Source organism: Ovis aries, chromosome 24, assembly GCF_016772045.2.
Source record: "Ovis aries strain OAR_USU_Benz2616 breed Rambouillet chromosome 24, ARS-UI_Ramb_v3.0, whole genome shotgun sequence".
Taxonomy (NCBI): Eukaryota; Metazoa; Chordata; class Mammalia; order Artiodactyla; family Bovidae; genus Ovis; species Ovis aries.
In genome coordinates this window covers 25,608,948-25,623,200 of record NC_056077.1, presented here as the reverse complement: position 1 = coordinate 25,623,200, position 14,253 = coordinate 25,608,948, and the positions used below count along the sequence as shown (strand labels likewise).

Genomic DNA, 14,253 nt, shown 5'->3' with positions numbered 1-14,253 from the left:
CTGTGGAGGGGATTTTGGCAACATCTTCAGAGAGGCTTTTGGCAGTATCCCTTTAAGCTAGCAATATCCTTTCTAGGAATCAACCGGGAAGAAATACCTCCACAAACAGGAAACAAATGCATGCACGAGGTATTTCCTGCATTGTGATTTGCAATGGAAAATATGAGAAGTGACCTATAAGTCTATCACAGCGGAGGACCGGCTGAATAAATATGCTGGACCCACACAAGGGAATGGAATACTGGGTGCGAGAATGGCAAGCTGATAAGATGGCCATATGTTCAGTGAAAAACTCAAGAGGCAGAAACTTGACATTATATGATTCTTTTCTCTGTGAAAGAGGGAAAATAAGACTGTACTGGTTCTATTTATACTGAGAACTACCTGGAAAGCACATGCGCAACAGTGGCTGCTCAATGTAAACTTTTTATATTGTTTTTATTTTTGAAGGATTTAGATGGATATATTTCCTATTCAGGAAACTAAAACACTTTGCTGTACAGCAGAAACTAACACAACCACGAAAGCAACTAAACTCCAAAAAATAATAATAATAATAATTAAAGAGCAAGAAACAAAGGAAACCATACTATGATTGGAATTGGCATAAGTAATTTAACTAGTATGTCAGAAAACATGACGTATGTGAGAGTCACTCAGTTGTGTTCGACTCTGCGACCCCATGGACTGTAGCCTGCCAGGCTCCTCTGACTATGGAATTCTCCAGGCCAGAATACTGCAGTGGGTAGCTATTCTCTTCTCCAGGGGATCTTCCCAACCCAGGGATCAAACCCAGGTCTCCCTCATTGCAGGTGGATTCTTTACCATCTGTACCACCAGGGAAGCCCAGAAAACATGATACATAGAATGCAACAACAAAAATGTATTTTGGACTCTAAAAAAAAAAAAGAAACTAGAATATACTTAAAATATTAAATGTCCAAAAGGTCTGGTTCAGATTTTTTTTAACATAGTGAAAAATGCTGTTGACATTCCCATCCAAGGTGCAAGGGAGGGAAAAAAAAGTAAGCCTCCATGGACCTTGGGATCCTGTAACTTGCTTGAAAGAAAACACAATCGGAGGACACACTGCCTTTTTTTTTTTTTTTTTGGCTGCACCACGGGATCTTGGTTCCCCAACCAGGGATCAAGCCCGCCCCCACCTTCTGCCCCTCTCTGCAGTGGAAGCTCGAAGTCTTAAACCACTGGACCAGGGAATTCGCTGAACTACTTCTTTCAAGACATCAGTCTGTGATGTGTAAGAGATAAGAATAAAATAAGGATGAAATACGGTTTCTGGACATTGAAATAATTTCTAAACCAAGCCAGTAGGCTGGTGGTGACTTGCTTGTTTGAGGGTAAAGTTTTTTGTTGTTGTTGTTTGTTTTTAAATAAAATGGCTAGATAAGGTGAGAAAGGAAAAAGATAAAAGGAAAGGAAGATTACAACCTGTCCAGATGGGTTGTCGGACTCATGATTTCCAGGTATTTACTGGGAATCTGCCACTGCCAGGTTCCTCCCCAGGTGACAGTTCTCGGAACTCCCTATCATCCACAACAGGCTTCCCTGATGGCTCAATCCATTAAGAATCGCCTGCAGTGCAAGAAGGCCCAGGTTCAATCCCTGGGTCGAGAAGATCCCCTGGAGAAGGGAATGGCAGCCCCCTCCAGGATTCTTGCCTGGAAAATCCCATGGACAGAGGAGCCTGGTGGGCTACAGTCCATGGGGATGCCAAAGAGTCAGATATGACTTTAGCAACTAGACCACCATCACCGTCATACACAACAGCAAAGCCACGAAGCTCAGAGAAGCAAGGTAACTTGCCCAAGGTCACAGAGCAAAAAAGAGAAAGAACTTGGGTTAGCAACCTGTCAGCCTAGCTGCTAATCCAGTGCTCACTACACCTGGCAGTCTGCCTGCCTGTCCTTCAACTCCAGGAATGGGAGTGCCCCAGCCCCACTGGCCTTCAGCCCCATCCCAGCTTTCTGAACCTTGATCCTTCCACCTACAGCCTCTGCAGAGACACGTGTGACAGAGGAAAATGGCAGGGTGGGGACAGGGCTGAGCCCCTGCCCAGCCTAATGAGGAATCTCAGTTTGTCTCTAGCTGCTGGTTTCCAGGCAGGAATGTGGGCTCAGTTTTGTTAGGTGAGATTCTTCCAGGGGAGCATAGGTTTGTGAAAAAAGCTTCTAATTTTTAAATGTTGACAAACAATTTAAAAAATGTCAGTGCTCTGGACGGGCCCAGCAAAAGAGGCCTCTTGGGACTTCCCAGGTGGTCCAGTGGTTAAAACTTCGCCTGCCAGTGCAAGGGGTGTGGGTTTGATCCCTGGTTGGGGAACTAAGATCCCACATGTCTCATGGCCAAAACACACAAAACCTAATACAGAAACTATATTGTAACAAATTCAATAAAGACTTTAAAAAAAAAGCCTCTAGTTTCCAACCTAATAGACAGCTAGGGCAGAAGATGGGAAAATCACTCCTCCCATTATTTCCTCATCTTTGTGTCATGGACCCTTTCTTGTGCATGTGGGTGGAAACAGACCTCTTTAAGGAAATCTCATCATAATAACTAAAATCTATTAGACAAAGAGCATGACTGTTTGGGAGCCAAGTAAACAAACATTGGCTCCGAGACACACTTTCCTCTTCAAATTCTTCTTGTGCACCTCCAGGCTGGTTCTGGTCCTTTGAGTTCCATCCTGTTTTCTGAACACCCGAAACAATATCCCTGTCACTCTTCCTTTGCATTTTCTGTGGAACTGAAATTCCCAGGGCCCAGTTTACTGCCAAATTACCTGAGATAAACAAGTCATGCTAAGATCCTCTTTTCCTTTCCAAACCTAAACAGCAGCTGGCAGCTAGAAATGGTTATTTATAACCTGCACACCGTTCCACTCATTTGCTTGGTTTAGAAACGCTTAGCCGTGCATTCTTCGGCTGGGCTTGGTAATCAGATGAGAGCCTGGGAAGGATGCTGTGCAGTGGCTAAGAGGCTGGGCTCTGGGTCAGCCACTCATTACCTGTTTGGGAGTCCTAATAGTTCCGACTCCATTTCCATCCATTTTAAGGCTAAGGTAGTACATGTGAGGGACTTCCCCCGGGCTCCAGTGGCTAAGCATCTGCCTTGCAATGCAGGGGTCTCAGGTTCGATCCCTGGTTGGGGGGCTAAGGATCCCACGTGCTGCAGAGGAACTAAGCCCATGCGCCACAACTGGAACCTGAGGCAGCCAAAAACAAACAAACAAACACAGAAAAGAAGTGTCCTGCACGTAGTAGGTACTCAGCAGTTTCCTCTCCCAGAAACAGCTGTTCGGGGATCTCAGGGAGTTCTGGCGATCTCTGGTACCCAAACATATCCTCAGTCTGCCACTTCCTCTCCATCATCCCTTTGTGAACTCCGCTATCTCATCAATAGCCACCTGGTAGATCTCCCCCCTGCCCCGCACCCCCGACCCCACGCAGCCATCTAAAAATGAGACCTCATCATTCTCAACTTGACCATCCTCTGGTGTGTTTCACTTTGTACATTTCCCTCTTCCCCTTTACGTTCACACCTCTGCAGCCCCCAGTCTTCTCCCTGGATTCAGGATCCCTTCCTGCCTCGGGGCCTTTGTCCTTACCCCCTAGGTCTTCTTGTCAATCAAATCTCAGCCTAAAGGAACCCCCTTGCTCAGAGAGGACTAGCCCCCGGCTCTCCCGACTTTGATCTTCTGCACAGGACTTATCTGATCTCTTTTTTGATGCTGTGGTCTGCCTGCCTTACTAGATATCAGCTCTGTGAGATCAGAGGCTGCTGTCTGGCCTTTTTTTTTTTTTTTCCCTTCAATTACTGTATTACCCACACCTGGCACAGTGCCTAGAAGGAGTAGGCTTGGGGAGACATTTCTGAAATCAATGAATGAGTGAATGACCAAATATCTGAATGGAAAGGCAGGAGGCATGATTACGAATGGCTATAAAGACTTCATCTTCTCTTCCAATGTGTTTTCTTGACCCTTTCCCCTTTCTCTTTCTGGGACAGCGAAATGAAATATGACAAAGTAAGTTTAATGCACCATTGGAGATAATTGAAAAATATTGATTTTTTTTTTTCACTTGAAATAGTAAAGATAAGTAAATGCCACACATCTGTAATCTAATCAGTGGTCTCTGTGAGACATGATTCCTAGGCTAAAATGGACTTTGGTCTACCTCTATATCCATCATACAAGTTTCCAAACTTACTGCCATGCCACACTCCCTATCCTCCCATTCCAGTTCCCCAGGGAATACAAGTGAGGCCCCTGCATTTGTGAAAATACGTGTATGTGTATGTACATTCAAATTAAAGTGTCCTTTGGGTATTTTCACCCTCTCTCCAAACTAATAGTATCTTGGAAGACATGAGACTGTGCAGAAGATCCCCAAATTCCTACGGAAAAAGATGCAATCCTTCCCCTGAGAGCTAATTTTACTGAGAGCTCATAAGTACTGCGAACTGTTCTAAGGGCTTTAGAAATGAATTCACCTGATTCTTGCAGCAGCCCTATGGGAAGATCCTACAGTTAATCTCCATTTTACAATTTAAGAGTCTAGGTACTGAGATGAAGTAACTAACTCCCACCCCCTACCCTCCACCCTGGGCTGAGATCACATGGCTGGGAAGAGGAGTTCCAGAATTCAAACCTCTTTAGGTCAACTCCAGGATGAGTTTGAGCAAACTCTGGGAGATAGTGAAGGGCAGGGAAGCCTGGCGTGCTGCAGTCCATGGGGTCACAAAGAGTCAGACACAACTTAGCAACTCAACAACAACAGGTGAGCATCAAGAAGAAGATAAGTTGTTGTTGTTTGTCTCTAAGTGGTGTCTAACTCTTTTGCAACCCCATGGACTGTAGCCCACCGTGGGATCTGGGATTTCCCGGTCAAAAACACTGGAGTGGGTGGCCCTTTCCTTCTCCAGGGCACCTTCCTGACGGAGGGATTGATCCCACATCTCCTGCAAGTCTCCTGCACTGGTAGGCAGACTCTTTACCACTGAGCCACCAGGGAAACCCTTGAAGGGAAGGAGAGGAGAGTCCAAACTCTCAGCCCTGGTTTTTATGGTTCCCCTCGGCATGGTTAAAATAAAATCTCCATCCCAATGGAAGCAGGAGGCAGAACTCCCACTATGCAGGTTCACTGGGAGAAAGGCTTTGTTGTGGGGGTAGAGCAATGGACTGAAAGAGATCTGGGCCTTGTTCTCCCCTTCCTGAGCTGCCCACCAGGGGTTCTTAACCGCCCCCCTCCTCCCATGCCACGGCCTCCATATCCAATTAATGTGATAGTGATCAGACTACATTCAAAGTCACTTACTGGCTGAAACCAGCCCATATACATTTGTCTGGTCTCCAAAAAACAATTTTATTTTTTCCAGCTAACATTTAAAACTGGGCAGATTTCACATGTATAAATCCTGAGTTCTGGATTCTTTTGAAAAACTGAAAAATCTGTTGACATGGGGTCTGTGCTCCTGCCTGGCAACAGTTGTTGGGAGCTGAGGGCAATGGCCCGCCAGATGGCCCGTGGTACCCTCTGGTTCCTTATCCCCGCCCATCTCCCCAGTTGTCTCTCTGCCACTGAGGTCAAGTCCAAGTTGCCATTTATCAGCAGGTCTCAGAGTTTTTCCCTACAGTAAAGATTCAAGTGAAGGTTCATGGGTTCATGTTTCCAGGAGAATGAATCATTGTCATCATAAGTACTTACATGTGTACTTCTCATGTGCTAACCCTTGATTTAAAGGCTTGGCAGCTATTAATGTATTTAATTCTCACAACAACCCTAGGAGGTGAATACATTTATTATCTCTATTGTATAGATGACAGAGGGTTTCCCTGGTGGCTCAATGATAAAGAATCTGCCTGCCAATGCAGGAGACGCCGGTTTAATCCCGGGGTCAGCAAGATCCCCTGTAGAAGGGAATAGCAACCCACCCTAGGGGCTTTCCTGACAGCTCAGGTGGTAAAGAATCCGCCAGCAATGTGGGAGACCTGGGTTCGATCCCTGAGTTGGGAAGATCCCCTGAAGAAGAGAAAGGGTACCCACTCGGCATTCTGGCCTGGAGAATTCCGTGGACCGTATAGTCCATAGGGTCACAAAGAGTTGGACGTGACTGAGCAACTTTCACTTTCTAGTATTTTTGCCTGGAGAATCCCATTGACAGAGGAGGAGCCTGGGGGACTACAGTCCGTGGGGTCACAAAAGAGTTGGACACAACTTAGCAACCAAGCAGCAACAACATAGATGATCCGAGATGGAGGAAGCCACAAGCTTTAAGAAATTAGTAGACAGCAGATTTCTTTAGGAAATTCCCAGATATGCAAAATATATTCAGGTGTTGAAAGAACCTGAGGCAAAGCAGCATAATGAAATAAACCTGGCTGCTGCCGTGTTATACTACCTGCCCGGTCCCGGCAGGCCTCTAAATCTATGACATCTCTGCAGTATCTTCAGGGCTCTGAGACATATCAGCATCCCCAAATGGGATCCTGGACTAGACCTGTCAGGCCCCTTCCAGCTCTAACCTTCTGTGATTTTATATGGGGATATACAATGTATCTAATTACTTCGGGACTCTTTGGAGAGGACACACACACACATCATGAGGTTCAAGTTCACTAGAGTTTAGAAAAGTGTCATGATCTCTGCAGGGGTCCAGTGGTTGGTGACTAGACATAGATGATGCTGCATTCACCTGTTTTACTATCCCCGAGGGATGTTAAGTTGGGGGCCGTGTAATCAGCCCAGGGTGGTCAAGGTAGCATCAGGCTCCAAGATGAGATGGGAGATAGCAGTGACAGGGACTTCACTGGGCTAGAGAAGGGGGGAGCACAGGAACACTAAATGAAAAGCAGAGGAAGAACAGAATACAACTAGAGGCTCTGGGGTGTAGTGAAGGTAGCTAGGCTAGAATATGTTGTTAAGACGGGTTGAATGATTGCAAAAGACAAAGTCTGGATGAACCATCCTTGTCCACCAGAAAAACAGAAATCAGGCCAACTGAGGGATAGGGGAAGGGAGGGGACAGCTTCCCCAGGAAAATTCTCTGGTTAAAGGTTCTATGTCCACAGGGCAACTGTTGAGGCTACAAGGCTCGGGCTATTCAAAACCCCATGGGGCATCAATAGTCAGCCCAGGGGTACTGGACAAGGCATGTGGAGGACAAGGATGCTTTCTTATTCCTACACAAAGTACTCTATAAACAGCTCCAAGCTCCTCCTTTTAACCACCCATGTTGCTTCTTGTAAGCCCCCTCCTACGTGGGAATAGAGGAGCAGCCTCAGGGTCCAGGGAGAGCTGGGAAAGTAGTTTGGGATGGTGTCTCTTAAACTGTGTTTATGCTTTCACCAGCCTAAACGGCAAGCCTCGCTCACAGACTCGCTCCCCAGGTGTGAGAACCAGGTCAGCACTGGCAGGGACAGGTCTTCGATGACACACTAGGATGTAGACTTTATTCAGATGAGTCCTGGTTCTGCCACTGACTAGCTCTGCAGTATAGGAGCATAATTACAGCAGCATATTGAGCCATCGGAAGGACCAAACTGAGTCCTCTGCGGCTGATGTTGGCAAACTCCTCCTGTGAAGGGCCAGACAGCAGATATTTTTGGCTTTGTGGGCCATATGGTCCCTGTCTCAATGAGTCAACTCTGCCACTGAAGCATGAAAACAGCCAGAGACCGTGGGTGTACATTTGTACACAAATAGGCGTGGCTCTGCTCCAATAAAACTTTATTTACAAAAGCCAGCAGTGGACCAGAGTGCTTTGGGCATGGGGAACACCTCTACAAATGTTATCTTCTGAGGACCACCAAGTTGGACTAAAGCTATGTTTATGTCTGGCTTTCTCACCCAACTCTGAAGTTCTTAAGGGAAGAGAATATAAGGCCTCCCCTTTCTTTTCTCCCAGATTAAAGCTTAAAGAACAAGTAAAGCACAGAGCGGCACACAATAAAGTGTACAGGGATTTTCAAAATGGTCCCAGTTAACGCTAGGGCAGGACTGCAACCTCAAATGCCTTACAGGGGCCCAGGTGGCTATCAGAGGCAATGAGGGAAGCCAGCCAGGTCGGGGCTGTGATGGATTGGAAAGAGATCTTGTCTTCTTAGGGGATGGTCTCCACATAGCCCCCGCAGGGGGAACTCTTGCCATGCTGAATTTCAATTTGATATTAACTTTATTGATATTTATTGGGATTCATCAATTGACTTCTCCAGTATTTTAAAGAAAACATCATAATTGGAGATTTATGAGAAATCTTCCAATTTTTCAGTGGTGACAACAAATTCAAAAAAATTAAAAGAAATAAATTATGGGCCGAATCAATACGCTCGTGGGCTGACCCAGCCAGAGGCTCTCAGTTTGCAACCTCTGATATAAAGACTTCATTTTCAAATTTGCTCCATCTCTGTTTTTTTAAGGATTAAAAAAAATTGTAACTTATGTCTTTAAAAATTGACTTTACAGAGAACTTGGAGAAGAGTACACTGCGCTCCCATCCCCTCTTCACCTGGATTCAATCTAATTCATCTTGATGTCTCTGGATCCCAGTGCGCAGGAGGCGCTGAAATGTGGAGTCACTGAAAGAATGCCCCAAAGAAAAATAAACAAAACAGAGTGTGCCAAGTTCCTGTGAGCTAAAACGACAGGATGGAATGAATGCTGAGGAACGGCAAGGGAAAAGAAATCAATCAGATAGAAGGATTGTAGCCAAGGAGGAAGGGAAACAGAACCAACACAGAGACTACATGGACCACACATTTATTTTGCCCGCTGAATGCTTTCTTTGTTTTATTTTATTATTATTATTATTTTGGCTTGATTTATTTTCAGTAGGAAGAGAAACAGACAAATCACCAGGAGCCCAGGTAAACACCGCCCAAGGACAGAAAAGACACGCTGACAGTGTACTTTCGGCAAAACCATACTAGTTCAACTATCATCCGATTTGCAGTTTGGGGTTATTTAGACAAGCGAGGCTAAATTTCATGTTGGCATTATTAATTCTTGGAGAAAGTTTGCTAAGCAAATGAACAGTATAAATAGGGGAGACGTCGAATATTTGCTCTGGGGGGAACTCAAGCAAAGGCGTAGCTTTAAAATCCTATCTAATTATCTCGATGCGCTGAACTTTTGTCTAATTATCATGTTGCTGCAAAACTGAGGAGAATTTTTTTCTTCTCAGCGATCTCATATTCTAAAAGCACGGGGGGAAATTCCGCTTTGACATAAAGGTGAACATTTTCAGAGGCAGAAGACTCCTACACTGCCAACTTACTTTTGTGTAAATAAACCATGTCAAACATTGGGATTTCTTTTAAACAGTGAGCTAATTACCAAGATTATTATTTGTTAGCGAGCTTCCCTCCTCCCTCTTCTGTCAGCAGTACAGAAGAAATCTGCACAGTGGCAGGTAATAACAGCATAACCTCCATGTAGGAGTGCTTTTCATAGGCCAGACTCGGCATTAAGTGTGTTAGCACAGTCTCCTTGAATCCACAATAATAGATTCACCAACGAATTGGCACACAAAACAAGGCAAGCTTCAGTATCATCTCCACTTTATTGACAGGAAAACTGAGGCTCAGAGAAACTGAGACTCAGAAAACTAAGGTCAGAGTATACCACTGAGATCCAAGTCGAGTTATTTGGCCCAGAAAACCTATGAGCATTACAATACTTTCATCTCAGAACCACACAGAATCTGCCGAAAGCCAAACCCAATGAGCCAGGGAAAAATGATGTGAAAAGCTATGGTGATTAGCACAGGTGGAATACACCAAACTACAATCCAGTCTGGGGATACTTAGCAGATATTTAAACTTCTGTGAGATTAGGAAGTAAACATCTTTCTAACAAGGCTGGGCTTGACTTATCTATCTAGTTGGCTAGAATCATAATTCATCAAGGTATGCTTCTCTTTACCCAATAGATATGTGCCTGGAAAACTGTGTAGAGATCAAAGTTTATAAAATCGCAAAGGAAAAAGGGATCCTTTGAATGCTAAATCTAACCTCAGGGCAAATACTTTCTTAAAGAGAACAACTTTTTTCTTTTTGTAACCAGTCTGAAAGGGATTCCTTGGTAGCTCAGCTGGTAAAGAATCTGCCTGCAATGTAGGAGACCTTGGTTCAATCCCTGGAGAAGGGATAGGCTACCCACTTGAATATTCTTGGGCTTCCCTGGTGGCTCAGCTGGTAAAGAATCTGCCTCTAAGGCGGGTGATCAGGGTTTGATCCCTGGGTTGGGAAGATACCCTGGAGAAAGGACCGGCTACTGATTCCACTATTCTGGTGGGTTGCAAAGAGTCAGACACAACTGAGCGACTTTCACTTTCACTTTTCAATCAGTCTGAAAAATGGACAGGTTCCTCCGCTTGGTCATAAAAATGCTCTAGGAGTGCTCAGAAGACAGCAATTAGAAGTGACTGAACAGACCTCTTGCCAGTGGTCTACAGCAGTGTTTCTCAAGGTGTGCTCCACAGATCCTGGGAGGAAGAGGGGTTCTGACGAACAATTATTGTCTCTATCATAATTCTAAGACTTTCTACTGTGTCAGTATTTGCACGGATGATGCAAAAACAACAGTAGGTATTAATAAAACCGCTTATAGCTGGAGTGGCTACAAGGCACTGGCACCACACTGTACCAGTTGCTATTATATTCTTTAGTGCCATGACTGATGACGAAACAGACAACAATACGTTTTCGCTTAAGAAGGTCCTGTATATTGTCACCCTACTGATTTAACTTATATGCAGAGTATATCAGGAAAAATGCTGGGCTGGAGGAAACACAAGCGGGAATCAAGATTTCTGGGAGAAATATCAATAACCTCCGATATGCAGATGACACCACCCTTATGGCAGAAAGTGAAGAAGAACTAAAGAGCCTCTTGATGAAAGTGAAAGAGGAGAGTGAAACAGTTGGCTTAAAGCTCAACATTCAGAAAACGAAGATCATGGCATCCGGTCCCATCACTTTATGGCAAATAGATGGGGAAACAGTGGAAACAGTGGCTGACTTTATTTTTCTGGGCTCCAAAATCACTGCAGATGGTGATTGCAGCCATGAAATTAAAAGATGCTTACTCCTTGGAAGGAAAGTTATGACCAACCTAGACAGCATATTTAAAAGCAGAGACATTACTTTGCCGACTAAGGTCTGTCTAGTCAAGGCTATGCTTTTTCCAGTGGTCATGTATGGATGTGAGAGTTGGACTATAAAGAAAGCTGAGTGCCCAAGAATTGGTGCTTTTGAACTGTGTGTTGGAGAAGACTCTTGAGAGTCCCTTGGACTGCAAGGAGATCCAACCAGTCCATCCTAAAGGAGATCAGTCCTGGGTGTTCATTGGAAGGACTGATGTTGAAGCTGAAACTCCAATACTTTGGCCACCTGATGTGAAGAGCTGACTCATTGGAAAAGACCCTGATGCTGGGAAAGATTGATGGCAGGAGAAGGGGACAACAGAGGAAGAGATGGTTGGATGGCATAACCGACTTGATGGACATGAGTTTGGGTGGACTCCGGGAGTTGGTGATGGACAGGGAGGCCTGCTGTGCTGTGGTTCATGGGGTCGCAAAGAGTTGGACATGACTGAGCAACTGAACTGAACTGAACTGATGAAGCAAAAAAAAATTAATTTTATTAAACTTGAACCCATAAGAACACATTTATTTTAATATTCTGTGTGAAAAAATGCAAGGTACACATCAAACACTTCTGCTATAAGCCAAAGTACAACAGTTGATCTAGAAAACACTTGTGTGGTTATTTAATTTGCCAGCTGAACTGGCCAAATATTTTATCAAATGTCATCTTTACTTGAATGAACAATGAAAAGACAAACTACAGTTATTCAGACATGAGTGTGTGGCAGACATTTTCTTAAATACAAGAAAAGTAAGCCTGTCTCTTTATGGAAACAACTGACGGTGTGTGTTGCCAATGAAAAATCTTAAGCTTTCCAGTGGAAATACGTAGGAAACTTGTTTAGTCTACACTTTGAGTTTAATAGTTTCCCAATACTTAAACTACTTTAAAAAAAAATGATAGGAATACTAAAAAATATGAAATTTTTTGACATTGTGTAATGAGATGCCATTTAATACTACATAAATGGCATGTCATTTCCAATGTCAACATTTGAAGATTTGCATAAATCAGTGAAATAACATTTTCCAAATGACCAATGCTTAATATTACAAAATTATACATGGGTAAAATATACAATCAAAGGGCAAGATAGACCAATGGGTTTTAATGTAACAGAGTACAAAAGTTCACTGATATGGTTTCAGATGCCACATTGTGGCTGACCTTTGAGAAATTACCACTTGCTAAGTTTTGGAATCGTATCAAAGAAGAATGTCTACAGTTATCTAAAATGGCAATTAAAATATTCCCTGCCCCAAATATATGTCTGTGTGAGGCCCCATTTTCTTCAAATACATCAGCCAAAATAACACCACCAGTTTGGCTGATGAAGCAGATATGAATCTAGCTATTTCCTACTAACCCAGGTATTAAAGAGATTTAAGAAAATGTAAAACAATACCACATTTTCTACTGATCTTTTTGGTGGGAAATATAGCTTCTTTTCATTAAAAGTATTATGTTCAGATGTAATGCACTTATTATTACTTTTAAATGAATTGATACATGATAAATGTAAGATTTCCTCATCTTTCATTTCTGATATGGTCAAATCACAGACATAATACATACAAAGCTCTTTTGAGGTCAGAGCATACGGGCATCCTAAGTAAAAAGAAGAGGTGAGTTTTGATGTTCTGCAGCAACATTAATATGGACCTTTCCACTGGGCAAACTGGTGAATGACATTTTATAGTACCTCTGAAGTCCAAAGGGCAAAGATGTCTTTTAAGCATAAAACAGATTACTCAATTAAAATTTTTTTCCATACTGTATTAGGCAGATATAAAAAGGAACAAACTTCCCAGAAGTGAGGGAGTGGTGTAGTGGGAAAAATTATTGGTAGTAGACTCTACTGGTCTACCAGTAGGTACTACTGGTAGTAGACTCTATCAATCTCTCTCGACTTTAGTCTTCTCATTTATAAAATGAGATATCAGGGTAGCCTATTTTGGGAAGCATAGAATTCTATGATTCTTATTGAAAGTGAAAGTGTTAGTTGCTCAGTCCTGTCCAACTCTTTGTGACCCAATGGACTGTAGCTCGCCAGGCTCCTCGGTCTATGGGATTTCCCAGGCAAGGATACTGGAGTGGGTTGCCATTTCCTGCTCCAGGGGATCTTCCTGATCAACGGATAGAACTCAGGTCTCCTGCGCTGCCGGCAGTTTCTTTACCATCTGAGCCACCGGGGGAAGCCACGATTCTTACTGAGGATCCCCAAATGATGGCCCACAGGCTGCATCTGGCCTTCAGAATGATTAGCCATCACAGCATTTTGAGAAGCACCCTCCAGGAAAATAATTGCTTTGAGCTGAGTGAGAAGCTTCTCTTTCAGAAAAGAAATTGACTTTTAATCACAGCCCAATCCAGCCCATTAGACTTGCCCCTGCAAGTATCTGTATTTGCAACTTTTGGAATGAAGGGCTTCTAAAATTCCTTCCATATCTCTAACTCCCTAATCCAGCTCCAGAGCCTGGGTCCCTTTCTCACTCTGCCACTTGATGACTTTGATTTGGGGCAAGATACTTCAACTTCTCTGAGCCTGTGTCCTCATTTGTAAAATGGGATAACACTCAAAGAATTTATGAAGCTTATCGAGCTACTTAACAGCATTTACAGAGTTTTTGGAACAGTATCATTAACATCAAAGCACAGAGAGTATTCCCTAGTCTCTTCCGACTCCCATCCCCAGTAGCTGATGATTGCACTACCCTTGTAAATGCCTACACTCATTAACTCCTATATTCCATAGTTCCACACCCATGACATACAAGACCCACCCCCTCAGACCTCTATTTGTCTTTGGTTTTTTTCCCCCCACCCTAAACCCCTTCTCTGATGCCCCGGCCAGTACCGGGTCCCAACACAACCACAGGCAGCGCAGTGACAAAATCACTGACCACTCCCCCCAGCCTCCTCTTCCCATCCCGGACCACTTAGGTTCCCTTTCCCTCCGACGGCGACTCCCTTGGGTCAGGCAGTGATGGTCCAGGGGTCTGTGGCCTAGGATTCTGCCCGGAGGGCCCTCAGGAGGAATGGGAGAGTAACTGCCCGACCTCCCGGAGGGGCCCACGGACACTCAC

General features: G+C 44.0%; 1 protein-coding gene across 1 annotated transcript in view; it reads right to left on the bottom strand.

Moving 5' to 3' along the window:
• KATNIP (katanin interacting protein) overlaps window positions 1–14,253 on the bottom strand; it is a 233,456-nt gene that overhangs the window by 219,169 nt on the left and 34 nt on the right. The window lies entirely within an intron of this gene.